Below are 20,320 nucleotides of genomic sequence, written 5' to 3'. Positions count from 1 at the left end.
CCCTCCCGACCAGGAAGAACGCTTATTGACAGAGCAGAGTAGCAGGACATGAGCAGAGGAGACTAGAGTCACAACACACTAGAAAGAAGGTTTTTGGAAATAAATAGTTTTTTAAAAGACCAATAACTGCAGCCGCAGCTGGTCGCGGAGTTTCATGTCTGATATTGTAACGTTGATAGTGATCAGCCCCGAGTGATACGTAAACACAGGAAGTCACATGTGTCTATAAAGCATCCAGTGCTAGCTCTGTGCTAACGGCTAGGCTACATAGCTCTGTGAGTTCTCAGCGGTCCGGACCCGGTTGAACTCCGGACCGGCGCGGCTCGACTCGGCTCGGTCTGGATTTATTTTCGGCCTGAACCAGCGCATCAGGTGGCGCTGGTCCGGCCGCCAGCCCGGCTCGTTGAGAACTGTAATCTGTAACAATCACTTCCCCTGCGTCTCCAGTAGCAGTAGGCTAACAACACTTTATTATAAAACTCATCAGTCATCATCACTGAGTCCGTTTATACGATTTAAAACTCCGGTGTTGTGTTTGTTTGTGTTGTTCCCGTTTCACTCGCGTTCCTGTTCTGTTTACCGTTGCCATGCCAACGCATGCAGCAGGGAGGGAGGGGGCTCGTGGAGATGCGGCAGGAGGGAGAGGTGGGTGGGACCTTGTGAGGGAGGTGGAGCTGTTGATTTTCAAATGTTTGTGCTGTGCTGAGTGAAATGCCAGATCGGTAAGTATTGCTTGAATACAGTATTTGTGAGGTAAAAGCCATGCTTTTCCCCAATCTATGTCTTCTATACAGTATGAGAGCGCCAATAAAACTTTCTCAACTCAGCTCTGAATGTGGCGTGTGATCATGTGACGGAGTGAGGTCACACTTCTCTTTACATCCACCTGTGATTGACACACACACACACACACACATGTGAGGCGTTTGCAGCTCAGACGCTACGAGAGGAAACGTGAGATGTAGAGTGTGGTGTTGGTGGTGTTGGTGGTGTTGGTGGTGTGAGCTTCCTTCCCTCGGAGCAAAGCTGATTATAGCAGCTATTGATCCGCTATCGACCCGAGGCTAAAGAGTTTAGTGATGAATAATTGAGTCAGATGCTCTGGTGTGTCGGATCATTGGCTCATCTGGAGGCAGCGCGGAGCCGTAACCTTGGTGCTGCTGCATGTATCACACACACACACACACACACACACACACACACACACACACACACACACACACACACACACACACACACACACACACACACACACACACACACACACACACACACACACACTAACACACTGTGTTTACATGCTGTTTCCTTCTTATAAACACACACTTTGGGTTTGAACAGACACAACAACAACAACAACAACAACAGTAGCCTAAAAATGAAACTATGTGAAATATGAATAATATATAGCAAGACAGAGTATTATGACCACATTGAGAGAAAAAAAAACACTGACTTCGAGAAAAAAGTCATAACATTACGAGAATAAAGTCGTAAATTTACGAGAATAAAGTCATAAATTTACAAGAATAAAGTCGTACATTTCATACGAGAAAAAAGTCATAACATTACGAGAACAAAGTCATAAATTTACGGGAATAAAGTCGTAAATTTTACCAGAATAAACTCGTACATTTCCTACCAGAAAAAAGTCATAACATTACGAGAATAAAATCATAGATTCAAGAGAATAAAGTCGTAAATTTACGACTTTATTTTCGAAGTTTGTGATTTTTTATTTGTCAATGTGGCCCTAATACTCCGTCGTAATATAGGCTGATAAATATTGAAAAATATTGTGAAAAGATCTGCTCAGAAAAATTAAAAAACAAAGGAAAACAGCGCACAACTTTAATATGACGTGGTTGTCATGGTTACAAGTGCTGCATCTGAACTCTGTTGCTACGGTTACTATCACGAAGCTTGATAAAGACAGATTTTTCGTTTAAAATAAGCACGATTGATTTTGTTGTCATTGAAAAACAACAATAATCATGGGGACTGTACTGGGAGTGGCGTGTCCGATCAACAACAACACATTGTAATTACGTAAATGTAATTGATGATTCAAGATCTTTATTGATCTCTGGTGGTAAACTGATCAGCTGCACAGCGATTGGTTTAAGTAATGAGAATTAGCTCCACAACTGATGTCTTCACAATGATATTAATCAATAATATTAAGATAATAATAAGAATCTATCAATACAATCCCAATTATTATTATTACTTACAGTCTTTTTTAACACCAGTACTTATGTGAAATATTGAATGCATGACTTTTACTGAAGTATTTCTACACACTAGTAATGTGACACAGCTTCAATTTACGATGCGTTCGGTGTCTGTGGGGAAAACAAAACATCAAGTTTATAATGATGTTCTTTAATGGGTTTTTAATTAGTTTTACGTTTGATCTGAAGGCAAAGAGGCTGAAAATGAGTGTGAAATGAGGATAATGAGGAAAATAAGTGGGAAAACTTCAATAATAATAATAAAAGAAACTCAGAAATGACAGTGATAACTCACATAACATCGCAAACATACACACACACTGCACTGGGTGACTCCCCCCCGCCCAACCCACAGAAACACACACACACAAACACACACAGCGACTAAGCGTGGACACAATGGGAGGTTAAATGAAGCTCCACAAAGCCGCTGATCTTCCTCAGAGAATATCTGATGACCCGTGGTTTTTATTTAGCCCACACAAGGACGAGGCTAAAAACGGACCGATGTGAAGCGTTTACTGCTGAGGGAGGAGGGATGGAGGGAGAGGGGGAGGGAGGGTGGAGGGATGGAGGGAGAGGGGGAGGGAGGGTGGAGGGAGGGATGGAGATAAAGGCAGTAGTATAAAGAGACGGGTGGGACAGAGGCGATGGAGGCGTCTCTTCCTACAGGTCCAGTGTTCGTGCGGCTGCAGATTAAACAGCAGGACGACGTTCACATCACGTTATAATCCAGTCCAGTTTATTGGTGACAGTGAAGTCATGTGACTGTGATGTCATCGGTTTCCTCTCTGTGTAGCTACCTGTGGTTTCCTCCCTCTCACCTCAACACACTGGTCACTTCACGTCAACACGTCACACACCAACATCAACACCTGAGGCCTCAATATGAGAAGTTAGCAGTAGCAGTAGCTCACTGTTCTCTGTGTGTTGGTCACAGCAGAGGAAGAAGAAGAAGAGACCGAAGAAGACAGTGATAATTTACTGTTTACTTTCAACACGCACAAGGTGTGTGAGGGGGTCGGACTCAAAACAAAATGTTCCTGGATCAGATCTGATCAAATCCTCATCAATAACCACAAACTGCACGTTAATACTGACAGTAAACTTCTTCTTTTTTTTTTATTCATTTCTTTTTTTTGCTCCTGTCCATTAACAATAAGGGGCTGTGTTCACCAGACGCGTTTTTAGCTCTGACAGCCTCTCAGCGCTGCTTTCCCAGCGCTTAGCGCTCTCTCTCTCCCTCGTCAGAATGCCGCTGTTGCTAGGTTACAAAACGAGTCCTCTGACACTTCCGTGTTCCGGCCTTGTTTAATGTAAACACTACAACGAGTGTCAGAAATACACAATAGCATTAGCGGCAGCTTTTGACATGGACCCTGAGGTCGGCCTACCTTCAATACAAGTGTGGGTCAGGATATAAACCGAGCCACGTCTCCGGTTGTGTTGCTGTCGGTAACGTATGTCCCGCCCCTTCTTGATTCTGATTGGTCAGTGCGGTGAAAAGTGACATTGACGAGCGCGGTGCTGTTCTAAAAGTTGAACAGATTTCAACTCGAAGCGCTCTGAGCGCCGCGACAAAAAGAAGCAAGCGCCGAGGGCGTTTTACCGCTGAGGGCGCTGAGAGCTGTGAGCGCCCAACTCAATAGGGTTTGAATGGAAAGTAGACGCCCAGAGCGCTGAAAACGCGTCTGGTGGACACGGCCCCTAAAGGGACCGATGGAACTCTCTCTGACTATGTTTATTTATTTACTTTTTTTCTTTTTTTTAACACTCGCGTTCCGACGGCATCCCGTGTGTGTGTGACTTCATAACGCTATGAACTGTGGGTAATTTGCTTACCCAAAGTCAGCATTGGTGCTGACCAAGGGGGCAGTTGTCGGTCTGAGAAGTGAAGCTCACTTCCGCGTTCAAAAAACTGCAATCCCCTCGGATTCCTCTGGGGGCTGGTGTCAGAAAGCAGCATTCTCCGACTTTACATCCTCAGTAAACATGTTAAAAGCCTGGTGTCAGAACGTTTTTTTGTCTCAATCGATAGTTTCTACCCCCACACACACTCTGAGGGGGGTGAATTTTTTTTTAACTCTACCGTTTTACTGTTATTAGGTTAAAACTCTGGCCAATTAGGGCGCGGAAACGTTGAGTGACAGGTCCGAGCAGCTCCGTGGACAGCTGCTTCGAGGCCAGTGGGCGGGTTCTCGGCCGGTAAATCCAACATGGCGCTGTTCAGGCCGCCATATTGGAGTCACAAAAACGTTTCCCCAAAACCAATGGGGGACGTCACGGACGCTACGTCCATTCTTTTTACAGACTTACGGTAAGGGGGCAGTAAGGGCTCATTCACTGACTCACTGACTTGATGATCTGACAACGGAACAGAACTCACACACTCACGGACTTCCCGTGAACGCGCCTCTAAGTCAGTGAGTCCGTGAGGGGTCGGATTGGAACTGGGCCGCTGACAGAGGGAGAGAAGAAGAAGCATGAACCTGTGTTGAGGAGAAATGAGCCGTCGCTCACGAAGCAGGAAAGGAAAACCTGAACGTCACATGACTTCAGCCACGTTCACCGTTCAGAGCTTCAGAGCTTCAGAGCTGCTCCTGTGGCTCCTGCTTCCTGCTGACGTCCTGCTTTGTTCTGGGAAAATTACAGATGTGACTGAGCAGCTGTGTCCACACACACACACACACACACACACACACACACACACACACACACACACACACACACACACACACACTGCTGCAGCTTTCATTTCATTTCATTCTGTTTAGTTTAGTTTTTGTTTGTGGTCATTTCTCCTTTTGTCTCCTGTGGACAATGAAGCAGGACGAGCTGCTGCTGCTGGAGGACCGCCACGGTTCAACACCAGCAGCCTTTCATGCCATCACACACACACACACACACACACACACACACACACACACACACACACACACACACACACACGGTGGCTTATGCTCACTAATCGTCTTTCTCATTCATTCTCTCACTAACTTGAACAGAATATGGAGAGGATTTGTTCAGCGCTGCCAGATGTGATAATACTGATCCAGGAGGGCTGACCTGGGGGTGTGTGTGTGTGTGTGTGTGTGTGTGTGTGTGTGTGTGTGTGTGTGTGTGTGTGTGTGTGTGTGTGTGTGTGTGTGTGTGTGTGTCTGCCTTTCCTCTTTGTAAACAGAAGCCAAGGAGACAATCTGTGTGTTATGATTACACACACACACACAGAGGTCAAAGGTCAAAGCGACTCAGGAGTTCATCTCCTCGACGGAGACGAGACAAAACATCCAGGAAACACGCGACAGCAGCAGCTCTGATTGGTCGACAGATGTTTGTTTTGTTTTTTTCTGGCAGTATTAGACACTTTGTAAAAAGAAAAAGAAAAAAAAGGTAACACTTTACAATAAGGGTCAATTAATTAACGTTATTTAGTACATTATTAAGCATTAATTAACTGTTTACAGATATATTAACAATCATTATTATGTATTACTTAGGATTAGGAAACACATTAATTAATGTAGCCTATTAGTAAGCAGTTAATTAATGTTTACCACTCAAAGTTAGTTAATAAATTATTAAAGGGACAATGAGGAGTTTTGGAAAAGCGAAGCGTTTTCACACTACATTTATGAGCCTCCGCACCGTGAAATTCCTTGACAGACTCATGTTTTCATTCATCAAGAATTAAAGTCAGAGGTTGGAAGACGATCACATACCGTCGTAGTTCCCACCATAAACGGAGATTCGGCTGCGTTATTCTCATGACTCGCCACGAAACCGAAAGTAAAGAAACGCTGGTCGGCTCGACCAGCATTTCCACCACCACTAATAATAACAAAATAACCATAGAGACAAAACCATAGATTTATCTAAAATGGACCATTAACAAGTGGTAACGGAGATTCATCCACAGTAACGTGAGACTTTTTTATAACCAAATAGAAACTCCTCATTGTCCCTTTAAAGCAGAAGTGAGTGGTCCGGTCGTTTTCGCTAATGCTGCGTTCCAGGCAGGCTTTTGAAATCGTAAATTACAGCTTCAAGTCACAACTTACGACTTTGTAGCGTTCCAGGCAACCCACTCGTGTTTTTCCGACCTGTTTTACCGGTGAAAGTCACTATAACGGCCACTCGTAACTTCCAACCGGTGAACTCGTACCAGATCGAACTGGTACCACTTCACGGTCGGAAAAACAGGAGTTTCCTTGAACGCACCATAACAGTCCTCGTCCCTACGTCGCCACATTCACGGTGTTCCTTGGCTGCACACACAGCCCTGCATGCCGTTCTCTCTCCTCATTGGATAAAAACTGTAGGATACGATAAATGTTTTCTCCTCGACTCAGAGCAGAGCAGAGGGACTGAGAGACCCGTGTTTCAGACCAAACACTCTATGTAAGTGATTGCTGTCGGAAGATATAACTATTTAAGACTTATATTAACACAAATATATCACTTACTTCTGCTTTAAGTAATAATAAAAGTTGAATAATGTAATTAGTTATCATTATGTATGCATTACTCAGCATTAATTAACACATTAGTTTATATTTTAATGCTTAATAATGTACTTACTCTCATTGAGTGCCGCACTCCTTTCCAAAGTTTTAGTCAAGTGTACCGGCAATTTAGACCATTTTTGACTTTTTATGTAGAGCCACAGTGTATTCTATATTATTGCCACCAACACATACTGTGGCTCAATTGAAAGGTTTAACTTAATGCTTCAAGTGGCCACAAACCGTTTGTTTCTACGTGCCTCCGTTCCTGAGAAAAGTCAAGCTAAACATGGCTGGGTTTCACCAAAATCCCTCCTTTTTTTCTAGAAAAGGAGATAGAGCGTCTTTTATGAAAGGTGCTCTGTTTGTGTCTGTCGCTCTTCTCACACTCGCATTTCTGGATCAAAGGGCTCGTATAAGATAAATATATACAACAATGGTTGTTCTATTCACAAAACCACCATCGGGGGCGGGGGGGGCGCCACTAAACAACAATAACACAGACGCACCGTGCCGTGTCACAGCTTCTCGCCGCGGAGCGTGAGGGTCAGTCGGCCACCGCGGCTCGGGAAGACCGGTCCCGCCGGTGGTCGCGGTCCTTCTGTGGTACGGGTCGGTGATGCCGGTCTGCTTTGGCCCAGAGACCATCAGATTTTACCGCGGGAGGACTTTGGGGAGGACACGGTGTTGCTCCAGATGAAGACCGGGCGGACTGTCGGCTGAGAGCTTCCTGGTTCAGCTCCGAGCAGCTCGAGCAGCTGGAGCAGCAGCGCGGGTGAGAGCAGAGCAGCAGCGCAGGTGAGAGCAGAGCAGCTGCGGAGCAGCTGCGCTGCATCCACATGCAGAACTCGTTTGCAGAAGCCGAGTTATGATAAAAACTTCCAGATCATGAGCTGTCATGTGACTTTGATCGTCATCTATTTCAGTTCTCCTCGTCGTAGAGTCCCCAAATTTACATATAATGTGTATTAAAGTGTCTATTTTCATAATTTAAAAAAAAAGCAAAAAACGTAAAATTACGTTGTTGGCACTCAACGCATGGGAACGAAAAACGAGAAATTACGTGGTTGGCACTCAATGAGTTAAGGGACCCTTATTGTAAAGTGTTACTCAAAAAAAAAAAAAGATGAGGTTTTTAATTCTCGATTGTCAAGTAATCCTGCAATCGTGTATTTATCACACTTTTTTTTTTTTTACCAGGCCTACTGCTTCTTTTACTTTTACTGACTTATTCTCTCTTTTTTCCGGCCGTTTCGCGTCTTTAGTAACGTTGGGTTTAAAAATAGCATTATCGCAAATACAGCAATGATAGCAATAAATAAAAACTGAAATATGCAATAAACAGGTCCAAAGGAGCCATAACTATCTGTACTCTACACAAAATATAGCCAACGGTGCCCTAGCCCTAACGTTGGTATGTTTGGTACATCTCAAGGGGTTTATCCAAATATACAAATTTCAATATAAATGTGAAGCGTCACACGCCAGAATAAAAACCCCTGGACCCTCGTCATCATTTAGCCCTGAGACGAAGCAGCGTTTTGTCTCTGGCTCAGATTCTAAATGAATAATCGTATTAATTATCGAGCCCACGAGCTGGAGTGTGAACTAAATGTGTAAAATGTTCCCGCCTGCAAGGAAACAGTGGCACGCGTCTAATTAACACCCTCACCCCTCCTCTCCCCCTCCTCACCCCCCCAGCAGTCAGTCAGTCAGAGGGAGGAGGAGGAAGTCACGAGGTGTCGGAGCAAAACGAGACGAAACAACTCCACCTGAGCCGTGACAGACCCGTCACACAGAGGTGAAACACTTCAGCTCCGCGCGGTGCGTTCAAGTGTTCGTTGGAGCGCCAGCCGGCCCGTCTGTTGGCGCGTGATAAGACACAACCTCGTCCAAAATACAACATGATTCATACGCTGAGCCGACTGGAAATGCAGCGGTGGAGTATTTATAGAGAGCAGAGAGCAGAGAGCAGAGAGCAGCGCTGACATGTCTGACTGCTGCACCACGATGCGTTCAAGGACACTTTAAAAGAGATGACACAGTGTCCTCCTCTTCACCACGCACGTCTCATTATTTATCTTTCTGGTTTTTAATTTCCAGATGATGTCATGTCAGACGTGATAATGATGAGGTAATGACGGTGTCTTTGAACGCACCGCAAGCATGTAATGATGACGTGACCTTGACAGAATCAATAATAAAAAAAAAGTGGCTCTTGGAGATTAAAGGTGCAGATCAGAGAGATAGTTTATGTGTATTTATAATGTTAAGTTAATTAGTGTTTAATATATTGACAGAGTTTTCTTATTTTTATGCATTTAACCCTCCTGTCGTCCTTCTGGGTCAAATTGACCCTTCCTCCTCTTTCCTTCCTTTCTCCCTTCCTTCTTTCCACAATCCTTTTCCCCTTCCTTCCTTGAACCAATCTGCTCCCTCCCTCCATCTTTCTTTCCTTCCTTCCTTTTTCCATTCCCTTTTCCTTCCTTCCTTCCTTCCTTCCTTCCTTCCTTCCTTCCTTCCTTCCTTCCTTCGTCACCTTCGTTCTTACTTCTTCCTTCCTTTTTGACCCAATCTGTTCCCCCCTCCATCTATCTTTCCTCCATTTTTCCCTTCCTTCTTTCCTCCCATCTTTCCCTTTTTCCTTCCTTTCTTCCTTCTTTCCCTTTGTCCTTCCTTCCTTTTTCCATTGCCTTTTCCTTCCTTCCTTCCTTCCTTCCTTCTTTCCCTTCGTTCTTACTTCTTCCTTCCTTTTTGACCCAATTGACCCAATCCTTTTTCCATTCCTTCCTTCCTTCCTTCCTTCCTTCCTTCCTTCCTTCCTTCCTTCCTTCCTTCCTTCCTTCCTTCCTTCCTTCCTTCCTTCCTTCTTTCCCTTTGTCCTTCCTTCCTTGACTCAGGAGGACAAACAGAAACAGAAATGACATAAATCTCTGAATCCACTGAAGTGAACAGAACAAGGACGAACGAGTCTCCAGCTGAGGATTTCTGCATCTTCTGCATTTTGTATTTTTTGTTTGTTTGTGGTAATTACACGGTTTGTTCAACAGTCGTGGAAGGAAGGAAACGTGGATCCATTTTCCTTTTTCTTCTTCTGAAACTTCTCTTCATCTGAAACCAAAGTAACTTTGTTGTCGTTTGTAGTTTTGTTTAGTTTCTTCTGTTTATTTCACATCGTCTCCTTCTCACACCGACCTCGTTTGGTGCAGAGACTTTCTGACTTTTTCTGTTTGATCGAAACCAGATTTACAGGTGTGGAAACTCCCTCAAAGACCCAGAATCTGGTCCTGTACCAGAAGAGGTGGTCTCGGTCTGGACCAAACTAAACCGTGGTTTGGATTTGGGATTTTTTCCCCAATTGTTCAGACATTCGTAGCTTTAAAGAGGAACTAAGCAGGATTTCTCCCGTGGCTATGCTACATTTTTACCTTAATTAAAAAGCTCCGGAGTAATTGTGATCGTTAACTAATTGACTTGTGACTTGTTACGAGTGAGAACGGAGGCTTCCTGTCTTCACCTGGTGTGTCACGGCTGAAAACCAACCTTGCAACATCAGTGTAGTTACTCCGTCGCCGCCCCGGTGTCCCAGCTCTCGTCTCAGCACTCCGCAACACAAACACGCTCCGTAACCTGTACTCTTTGGTCATGACAGTTAAGACTACACAAACACACACGCCGTAACATCGTATATGTTATGTAACGTTATCCACCGCTCCATTTATTGATTTTTCACCGGCTTCGTTGTAAACAAATGCACATGGAGGAGAGGAGCGTTACTAAAACAGAGGAAAAGTGAGGACTGTCACAGTTCCCTACTGTCTTTCTGTGTAAATATCTCATGTTACAACATGAAAACCTGCCGCTTATATTCAAGTGCGGCCTATATATGTATTTTCTTTTGAAATTTAGCTGGTGTGGCTTATACTCAGGTGCGCTCAATGGTCTGGAAATTACGCCTGCCTGTCTGCAAACCAATCGGGTAGCACTTTACAATAAGCGTCCCTTAATTAAGGTTAGTTAGTACATTATTAAGCATTAATTAACTGTTTACAGATATATTAACAATCATTATTATGTATTACTTAGGATTAGGAAACACATTAATTACTGTAGCCTGTTAGTAAGCAGTTAATTCATGTTTACTACTCAAAGTTAGTTAATAACTTATTGAATAATAATGAAAGTTGAATAATCATTATGTATGCATTACTCAGCATTAATTAACACATTAGTTTATATATTTATTAATTAATTAAGAGACCCTTATTGTAAAGTGTTACCAAAAGGGGTCATTGGGATTAAAAAGCCTCAGACAGTCAGTGTGTGTGTGTGTGTGTGTGTGTGTGTGTGTGTGTGTGTGTGTGTGTGTGTGGGCAGTTATCTAGCACAGATTTGTTTCAGATTTGCCGTTAATGGCGTGTGGAAGTGAAAAAGAGGCCGTGGCCCTTTAAGACGGTCTCTATCCGTGGCGCTCATGCCTTGGCAGCGCGGCTTCCTCAGACGAGCGCTCGGCCTTGAGGCTCCTCCATTGTGCCGGCCTAATGGTGTGTGTGCATGTGCTACAGAAAGGAGGCTTCTCATCTTCAAAAAGGGCATATGTTCCCTTTTCAAAGGCGCTCGCAGCCATTTACGTCCGTCTCTCTCCTCCGACCGGCCGGCGGACCGGACGTCATCGCAGAGAGCAGCAGTCAGACTGGGATGCATGGAGCTGACAGGACGCCCAGCTCCTCCATGTGTGTGTGTGTGTGTGTGTGGTGCTGCAGGGTCGTTAGCGCCACATTGCATAAGGGAATAATGTTACAGAGGCGACATGATGGAGATGTGATTAATCTGCATGTCTGCTGGTTGTGTAATGGGATTGGAAACATCGTCCCAGTCTGAGAGAGAGACGACCGACCTGCTTCACTGACACAAACCTCATAAACCTCATAAACCTCATAAACCTCCTAAACCTCACACCTCCACCGCCGTGTCTACGCCTGGGCACCGTCCAAATGTGGCGCTGCCGTGAAAAAAAGCCACAGTTTTTAAAGGGATATTTCAGCATTTTGGCAAATTGGACCATTGCTATAATCCCTATAGTCATACACTGCAAAAACTCAAAATCTTACTGAGAATATCTGTCTTATTTCTTGTCAAAAATGTCAAAGTTCTAGTCAAAACTAACCTCTTCTCTAAAAATTAACATATTTTTAGATAATTTTCACTTGTTTCAACCAAATTTTCACTTGAAATGAGTAGAAAAATCTGCCAGTGATATCTAGTTTTTTTTGTGTTTGTAATAAGAAAGAAAAACTTGCCCCACTATCAGATTATTTTAAGTGAAAAAATGCTTGAAAGAAGTAAAAAGTGTCTAAAAACAAGCTACTTTTTCTTATTTAAAGTATATTGAGATTTGTTTTGACTGGAAATAAGACAAATATTCTCAGTAAGATTTTGAGTTTTTGCAGTGTAGCAGTAGGTTTGTTACCTTTAATTGTCGGTGCAAGCTATTTTTAGAACGGCGGGGCAGAGATATGAGCTAATGTTACGGATGCTAATGGTATTTACGGGTTTCCCTCATCAAACTCATCAAATACACAATCCAACAACTCCACAACGCTCTGGTGGACAAGTTGTGACCTGCACATTCACCACGCTATCAAATAATCATGTAACATTATGAGACAGAGTTGTTTTAGAGGGAAATGCAGCCGGAACTACATTCCTGACACGGCTCCTGGGCGGAGGGATTTCAGTGTTTGGGGAGTAGGTTTCCATGAAAACGATGTGAAGTGTTCAATGTTATTATCAAAACAGAATAATTTTATAAGTTCCTGGTCTGGTGTAACTGGTGTGTTCATACGTCCTCTTGTGACCTTTCAAAATAAAAGTTCACCCATCTAGTTACATCAGCCACGGCTTTGAAATATTTCAACTGAGCTTCAACTCTGAGGAAGAATTGATTTGAACAGAGGAGAGAAGAGAAGAAAGGAGGAGAGGATGAAAGGAGTCGACGCTGCGGTTGATTAGAGACACACTCATCTCTCTTCTCCTTCTTCTCCTTCTTCTGCTGCTGCACCGTGTTCCTTAACCGTCCTCACTATTCATCACTATTCTTCTCTCTGTGATTATATTATATCTGTTGTTTGTTCACCGTCCAGTTGTGTTTTATTCCACCCAGACTTTTTCATATCCAGGCATGCAAACTTGCCACCTTTCGGCGAAATTCGCCGTTTTGAAATCGAAATGGGTCATTCTTCTGAATCGCGTAGATCCGAGGAGAAAAAATTTGATGGGGGGGGGGGGGTCTAGGGCCGAGCCGAGCATGTCAACTAGCGAGTGGGACTGTGAACCTCAAAACAACACAAGACCCGGACCACAGATTTATTTGCCGCCACTCTCTTCTCGTGACAACCATAGACTGACAAGAGTGGCGTGTGAGAGAAGCCCCATCACCAATCAGAAGTGAGGAGGGCGAACCCTTCTCTCCCTCTCCCTCCCTCCCCCCGCCTCGTATCTCCCACTCGGTGGAAATTGCGGCAAGGTAATAATTAATATCAACAGTTTCTTCTGAAGCTAAAATGCTAAAATTTGACTGATGATCAGTGTTGGGTTACCTTTTTTCAGTAACTAATAACGTAACGCGTTGCTTTTTTAAAATCAGTAACTCCGTTTCCGTTACCGAACGCTGCGTTACTCCGTTCTTTTCCGTTCCCTCTGGTGAGGTTTTACAACGGCACACAGTTCCCATAACATTTTAGCGATCAATAAAGTTTCATTGAATTGAAAGACAGAGCACAACAAAGCACTCGGTGCCCTCTAGCGTCCTACATGTAATCAAACACGCTCCATGAAGAGGACGAGACAGGTCAGAGCACGGCATGACGGCGAGCTAAGGTAACATTAGCTAACGCAGCATCCGAGTCCGAAGCTGTGTGTCAGTTCAGGCTGCAGCTGGGACACAGCTCCAGAGTCACAGCGAGCACACGCTACACGCAAGCACCCACTCCACCTAAACAGCAGCGGTTAGAGTGCGACACGCTCTGTGTAAACACAGCTGATCGATCGCTCTGTGTAAACACAGCTGATCGATCGATAAAAATTACCGCTTGAGTGAATTTTATTTTATGTTATGATTTATATTTTGTATAATTTGCAACTCTATGTGTCTCATGTCTTTATTTCAGGATGAGAGATTTAGGAGTGGAGGATGCTATTTGTATTAAAGAGCTGGATGCAGGCATCAGATGTTCTTGGAACTTCACCTGGCTTAATTTGAAGTGTCATGTGGAAGTGAAGGGAGAAGACAGGGAATTCCCATTAATAATGGAGGGCCTGTGAGGTCCTTGTGCAGGCCAAAAAGAAAAAAAAAAGAACTTTTTTATGATGTTGAACTGTAAATAGTCCTACTGTTGATCCTTATGAAGTTTTTTTTCTATTGTTTACCAATACATGTTTGTATATGGTAAGTTATTTTGTAGTGTATTTATTAATTCAAAATGCCTCTGGTTGCACTTATAACACAAACTACGAAATTCACTTTTCCGCGCGCGCGCACGTCCGCGTACCCTTGTCACCTTTTTCACCCCTGACCAGTTTGCATGCCTGCATATCACAGCCACAGGTCTGAGAGCTCTGTGTATCTGTGGCGTCTTTGTTGTGGCTTTTTCTCATTTGCTTCACACTCGGGGAAACCTGTAATTAAAGATACAAAGAGCAACGTGAGCAGAGATAAGAGCTGAGTGAACCAGAGGAGGAGTGAGCACCGATGGGTCGATAAAACACAACAGGTTCTTATCAGACAACGACGTGTCAGATGATTTCATTCTTGTGTTGTTTTTTTTGTGTTTTTGTTCTTCTCATGGTATTAATTACAGATGTAAACAGATGTTGACTCGTGTGTCGTCACCTCTGTGCAGCGTTGTAGCCTCAAACCTGAGACAAGAGAAACTAAACTAAACTAAAGTCATAAAATCTGTTCATCAGTTTTAAAATAAGAGCTATACACAACAGAAGGAAAAAAAAGAAGACAACACACAGATGACAACAAAAGTGTTTCCACGGGGACAGGAGAGACTGATGCACCTGTCTGAGAGACACCTGACCTGTGTCCAAATTAACTCACTCATTCACTAAAAGACACTTTGGGACACGACTCCGCTGCACAGTGAATGACGTCATCAGTGATGGGAATAACGGCGTTATAAATAAACGGTGTTACAAACGGCGCTACATTTCCCATCCATCCATCCATCCATCCATTGTCCGCCGCATTATCCGAGTCCGGGTCGCGGGGGCAGCAGTCGGAGCAGGGATCCCCAGACTTCCCTCTCCCCGGACACTTCCTCCAGCTCTTCCGGGGGGACCCCAAGGCGTTCCCAGGCCAGCCGAGTGACGTAGTCACCCCAGCGTGTCCTGGGTCTTCCTCGGGGCCTCCTCCCGGTGGGACATGCCCGGAACACCTCACGAGGGAGGCGTCCAGGGGGCATCCTATACAGGTGCCCGAGCCACCTCAGCTGACTCCTCTCGATGTGGAGGAGCAGCGGCTCTACTCCGAGCTCCTCCCGGGTGACAGAGCTCCTCACCCTATCTCTAAGGGAGCGCCCCGCCACCCTGCGGAGGAAACTCATTTCGGCCGCTTGTATCCGGGATCCTGTCCTTTCGGTCATGACCCAGAGTTCATGACCATAGGTGAGGGTGGGAACGTAGATCGACCGGTAAATCGAGAGCTTTGCCTTTCGGCTCAGCTCCTTCTTCACCACGACGGACCGATACAATGACCGCATTACTGCGGCCGCCGCACCGATCCGCCTGTCAATCTCGCGCTCCGTTCTCCCCTCACTCGTGAACAGGACCCCAAGATACTTAAACTCCTCCACCTGAGGCAGGAACTCTCCCCCGACCTGGAGGGTGCAAGCCACCTTTTTCCGGTCGAGAACCATGGCCTCGGACTTAGAGGTGCTGATTCTCATCCCAGCTGCTTCACACTCGGCGGCAAACCGCCCCAGTGCATGCTGAAGATCCTGGCTCGAGGGAGCCAACAAGACCACATCATCTGCAAAAAGCAGAGATGAGATCAAGTGGCTCCCGAACCGTACCCCCTCCGGCACTTGGCTGCGCCTAGAAATTCTGTCCATAAAGATAATGAACAGAACCGGTGACAAAGGGCAGCCCTGCCGGAGTCCAACACGCACCGGGAACAGGTCTGACTTACTGCCGGCCATGTGAACCAAGCTCCTGCTCCGGTCATACAGGGACCGTACAGCCCTCAGCAGAGGGCCTCCGATCCCATACTCTGGAAGCACCTCCCACAGGATGCCACGTGGGACACGGTCGAAAGCCTTCTCCAGATCCACAAAACACATGTGGACTGGTTGGGCAAACTCCCATGCGCCCTCGAGCACCCTGCGGAGGGTGTAGAGCTGGTCCAGCGTTCCACGGCCAGGGCGAAAACCGCATTGTTCCTCCTGAATCCGAGGTTCGACTATCGGCCGAATTCTCCTCTCCAGCACCCTGGAATAGACTTTCCCCGGGAGGCTGAGGAGTGTGATCCCCCGGTAGTTGGAACACACCCTCCGGTCCCCCTTTTTGAAGAGAGGGACCACCACCCCGGTCTGCCAGTCCAGAGGCACTGTCCCCGACTGCCACGCGATGCTGCAGAGGCGTGTCAGCCACGACAGCCCCGCAACATCCAGAGACTTGAGGTACTCAGGGCGGATCTCATCCACCCCCGGTGCCTTGCCACTGAGGAGCTTCCGGACTACCTCAGTGACTTCAGCTTGGGTGATGAATGAATCAACCTCTGAATCCTCAGCCTCTGCTTCCTCGATGGAAGGCGTGTCAGTGGGATTGAGGAGATCCTCGAAGTATTCCTTCCACCGCCCGACGATATCCCCAGTCGAGGTCAACAGCTCCCCTCCTCCACTGTAAACAGTGTTGGCGGAGCACTGCTTCCCCCTCCTGAGGCGCCGGATGGTTTGCCAGAATTTCCTCGAGGCCGACCGGTAGTCCTCCTCCATGGCCTCCCCGAACTTTTCCCAGACCCGAGTTTTTGCTTCCGCGACCGCCCGGGCCGCCGTCCGCTTGGCCTGCCGGTACCCGTCAGCTGCCTCGGGGGTCCCCCGAGCTAGCCAGGCTCGGTAGGACTCCTTCTTCAGCTTGACGGCATCCCTTACTTCCGGGCTCCACCACCGGGTTCGGGGATTGCCGCCGCGACAGGCGCCGGAGACCTTACGGCCGCAACTCCGGATGGCCGCGTCAACAATGGAAGTGGAGAACATGGTCCATTCGGACTCAATGTCTCCGGCCTCCCTCGGAATCCAGTCAAAGCTCTCCCGGAGGTGGGAGTTGAAGACCTCCCTGACAGGGGATTCTGCCAGACGTTCCCAGCAGACCCTCACGATACGCTTGGGTCTTCCAGGTCTGACCAGCTTCCTCCCCTGCCAGCGGATCCAACTCACCACCAGGTGGTGATCAGTTGACAGCTCAGCCCCTCTCTTCACCCGAGTGTCCAAGACATACGGCCGGAGGTCAGATGACACGACTACAAAGTCGATCATTGACCTCCGTCCTAGGGTGTCCTGGTGCCACGTGCACTTATGGACACCCTTATGCTCGAACATGGTGTTTGTTATGGACAGACTGTGGCTAGCACAGAAGTCCAATAACAAAACACCGCTCGGGTTCAGATCGGGGAGGCCGTTCCTCCCAATCACACCTCTCCAGGTAACACTGTCGCTGCCCACGTGAGCGTTGAAGTCTCCCAACAGAACGATGGAGTCCCCAGTTGGGGCACTTTCCAGCACCCCTCCCAGGGCCTCCAAGAAGGCCGGGTACTCTGCACTGCCGTTCGGCCCGTAGGCCGAAACGACAGTGAGAGACCTATCCCCGACCCGTAGGCGCAGGGAAGCGACCCTCTCGTTATGCGGGGAGAACTCCAACACATGGCGGCTGAGCTGGGGGGCTATGAGCAAGCCCACACCAGCTCGCCGCCTCTCACCATGGGCAACTCCAGAGTGGAAGAGAGTCCAACCCCTCTCAAGGAGTTGGGTTCCAGAGCCCAGGCTGTGCGTGGAGGTGAGCCCGACTATCTCTAGTCGATACCTCTCAGCCTCCCACACAAGCTCAGGCTCTTTCCCCCCCAGCGAGGTGACATTCCATGTCCCTAAAGCCAGAGTCGTCATCCGGGGATTGGGTCGCCGGGGCCCCCGCCCACGGCTGCCACCCATATCACACGGCACCTGCCCCTTATGTACCCTCCCGCGGGTGGTGGGCCTACGGGAGGGCGGGCCCACGTCGCTCGTTCGGGCTGCGCCCGGCCGGGTCCCGTGGGCCAAGACCCGGCCACCAGACGCTCGCCTGCGAGCCCCGACCCCAGGCCTGGCTCCAGGGTGGGGCCCCGGTAACGCCAGTCCGGGCGACGTACACGTGTTACTTTTTTTTTATTTTTTTTTTTTTGAAAAAAAAAAAGTAACATTTCCCAGTAACAAGTAATTTAAAAATGTGCCGTTACTTGACTTAAGACATCCCGTCACAAAATAATAATAATACACCCATTAAAGTGAAGTGTAGGACGTTATTATACTAGTCGGAAAAAATCCAACTCACTCAGTCTTCCTCCACACTCCGCTGATCCAAACAGCTGATGGGCGGAGTGATACAGTGAGTCACAAAGCCTGTCTGTGTGGAGGAATACTGAGTGAGTTGGTTAGTTCCAGATAAACAGGGGTTAGGGTTATGGTTGGGGGGTTAGTCCAGGTAATTTGACATACTTGAGCTTTTTTTTTTTCTTTTTAAAGTAACACAATAGTTAATTTTCCTGGTGATTAGTTACTTTTACAATGTAGTAACTTAGTAACTAACTCGGATATTTTTGGGGAAAGTAACAAGTAACTAGAACTAATTACTTTGTAATAGTAACGCGCCCAACACTGGACGTCATTACTGTCGCACAATTGGAAACATTCCAGATTGTTGTTGTCGGGTTGGCTTTCAAAATAAAATCTCTTTTCTTTCGCCGCGACCGCAATGCATTATGGTATGTACAAATATATATGTATATTGCTTGGTTAATGACCACCATTTGTTTGCTATTTTTCAAGATGCATTGTGGGAAACTATGAGTCCACTAGCCTATATAGGGAGTATTAATTCTCATTATACATTCAAACATTTTCACTGTCTCCTGTGTTCTTTGTGTTTCTGTTTTCATGTGTGTTTTCTAAGGTTTGACCACTCTGGGCCACCGTACGAACCTCCTGTGAAGAAAATACCAGATGTTTCCATTATGAACATGTGGAGTTGAGTTTATTATCATCATGGATGGATGGATGGAAATCTGACTGTTCTGTTTGCTTCATGTATCAAAGCGATGAAGGTTAAAGCCTCCTCTCATATTAAACTTATATTCACATGTCGTATTGGACTCTCACCAAACATGTTTTCTACGATCGTGACTCATCTCTAAAATTAAACCATCTCCGTCTCCGTCTCTCCGTCTCTGACTTGGAGACGTTTGTTCCATGTTTTTTTATTCTCCCGTCCCGCCCACCGCTCAGCTGCCACCGTTTTATAAAGAGGGAACATTAAACCTGTTTTAGCGTCGCTGGCTGCAACAACTCCTTCACATTTTAAACTTTTCATCACTCACTTTAAGAGCTCGTCTTGGACCGGCCCCAGAATATAAAACAGACCTTTAAATACTCTGAGCCAAAACTGATCAGCTCAAACACAAAACATGAACCTGTTCCTCGTCTCCTTCCTCCTCCTTCCTCCTCCTCCTCCTCCTCCTCCTCCGTCTTTAATTTGTTTCCCAGACGTATTTTCATATCTGAGAGCCCCGCTGGCTCCACATTGTGCCGTTGCCTCTGAATGCTGAGCTGTGATCAAATTCCTCATTGAGATGCAGATGAAGGGGCCGACCTGCCTCGGGCTCACACTGTGGCTTTGGAGGCCGCCGACCGCCGCCGCCGCCGGGTTTGTTTGTTCTCCGCTCGGTGATTTCATCTCATCATCAGGACCAGAGGACCAACTCCATCTCCTCCTCCTCGTCTCTTTCACATGTGAACCGGTGTTAAATCACACTCGGCGCAGCAAGTGCACGATGCGATGACGCCAGCGTGTTGGTGCGTCGTCGCTCTGATGCAAAACGCACTCGTGAGCACAAAGCAGGTTCAGAAAGACAACGCACTGGACTCAAGTGTTCACAAGCTTCACTGCACAAAAACCACTCTGCGGTGGAATAATCATTGATTAATGAGTCTCTCGTTATCTGCGTGAAATTATTTTGTGCTTCGTTTTATCACGTTTGTCACAGAAAAATACAAGTTTCATAGTTTTACCTTCATTTGGATCCAATAACAAAAAATGTGGAATAAAACACTCAAAGAAACCAAATCCTGCAAAGTTGTTGGATGGTGGGTCCAGGTGGTGAGGGGGCGGGGCTTAGTTGTGACATCACAAAGTGACAGGAAGTCCTGACGGCTGGTTTTATTGTAAAAGGGACATATTATGGAAATATAACTTTTTGAGGCTCTTTAACATATATTTGGGTAACTTTCAGGCTCCTGAGGTTGAAATTACGTAATGTGTTTTTATGAGCTG

Source organism: Trachurus trachurus (assembly GCF_905171665.1).
Source record: "Trachurus trachurus genome assembly, chromosome: 17".
NCBI lineage: Eukaryota > Metazoa > Chordata > Actinopteri > Carangiformes > Carangidae > Trachurus > Trachurus trachurus.
This window is presented reverse-complemented; position numbering follows the sequence as displayed.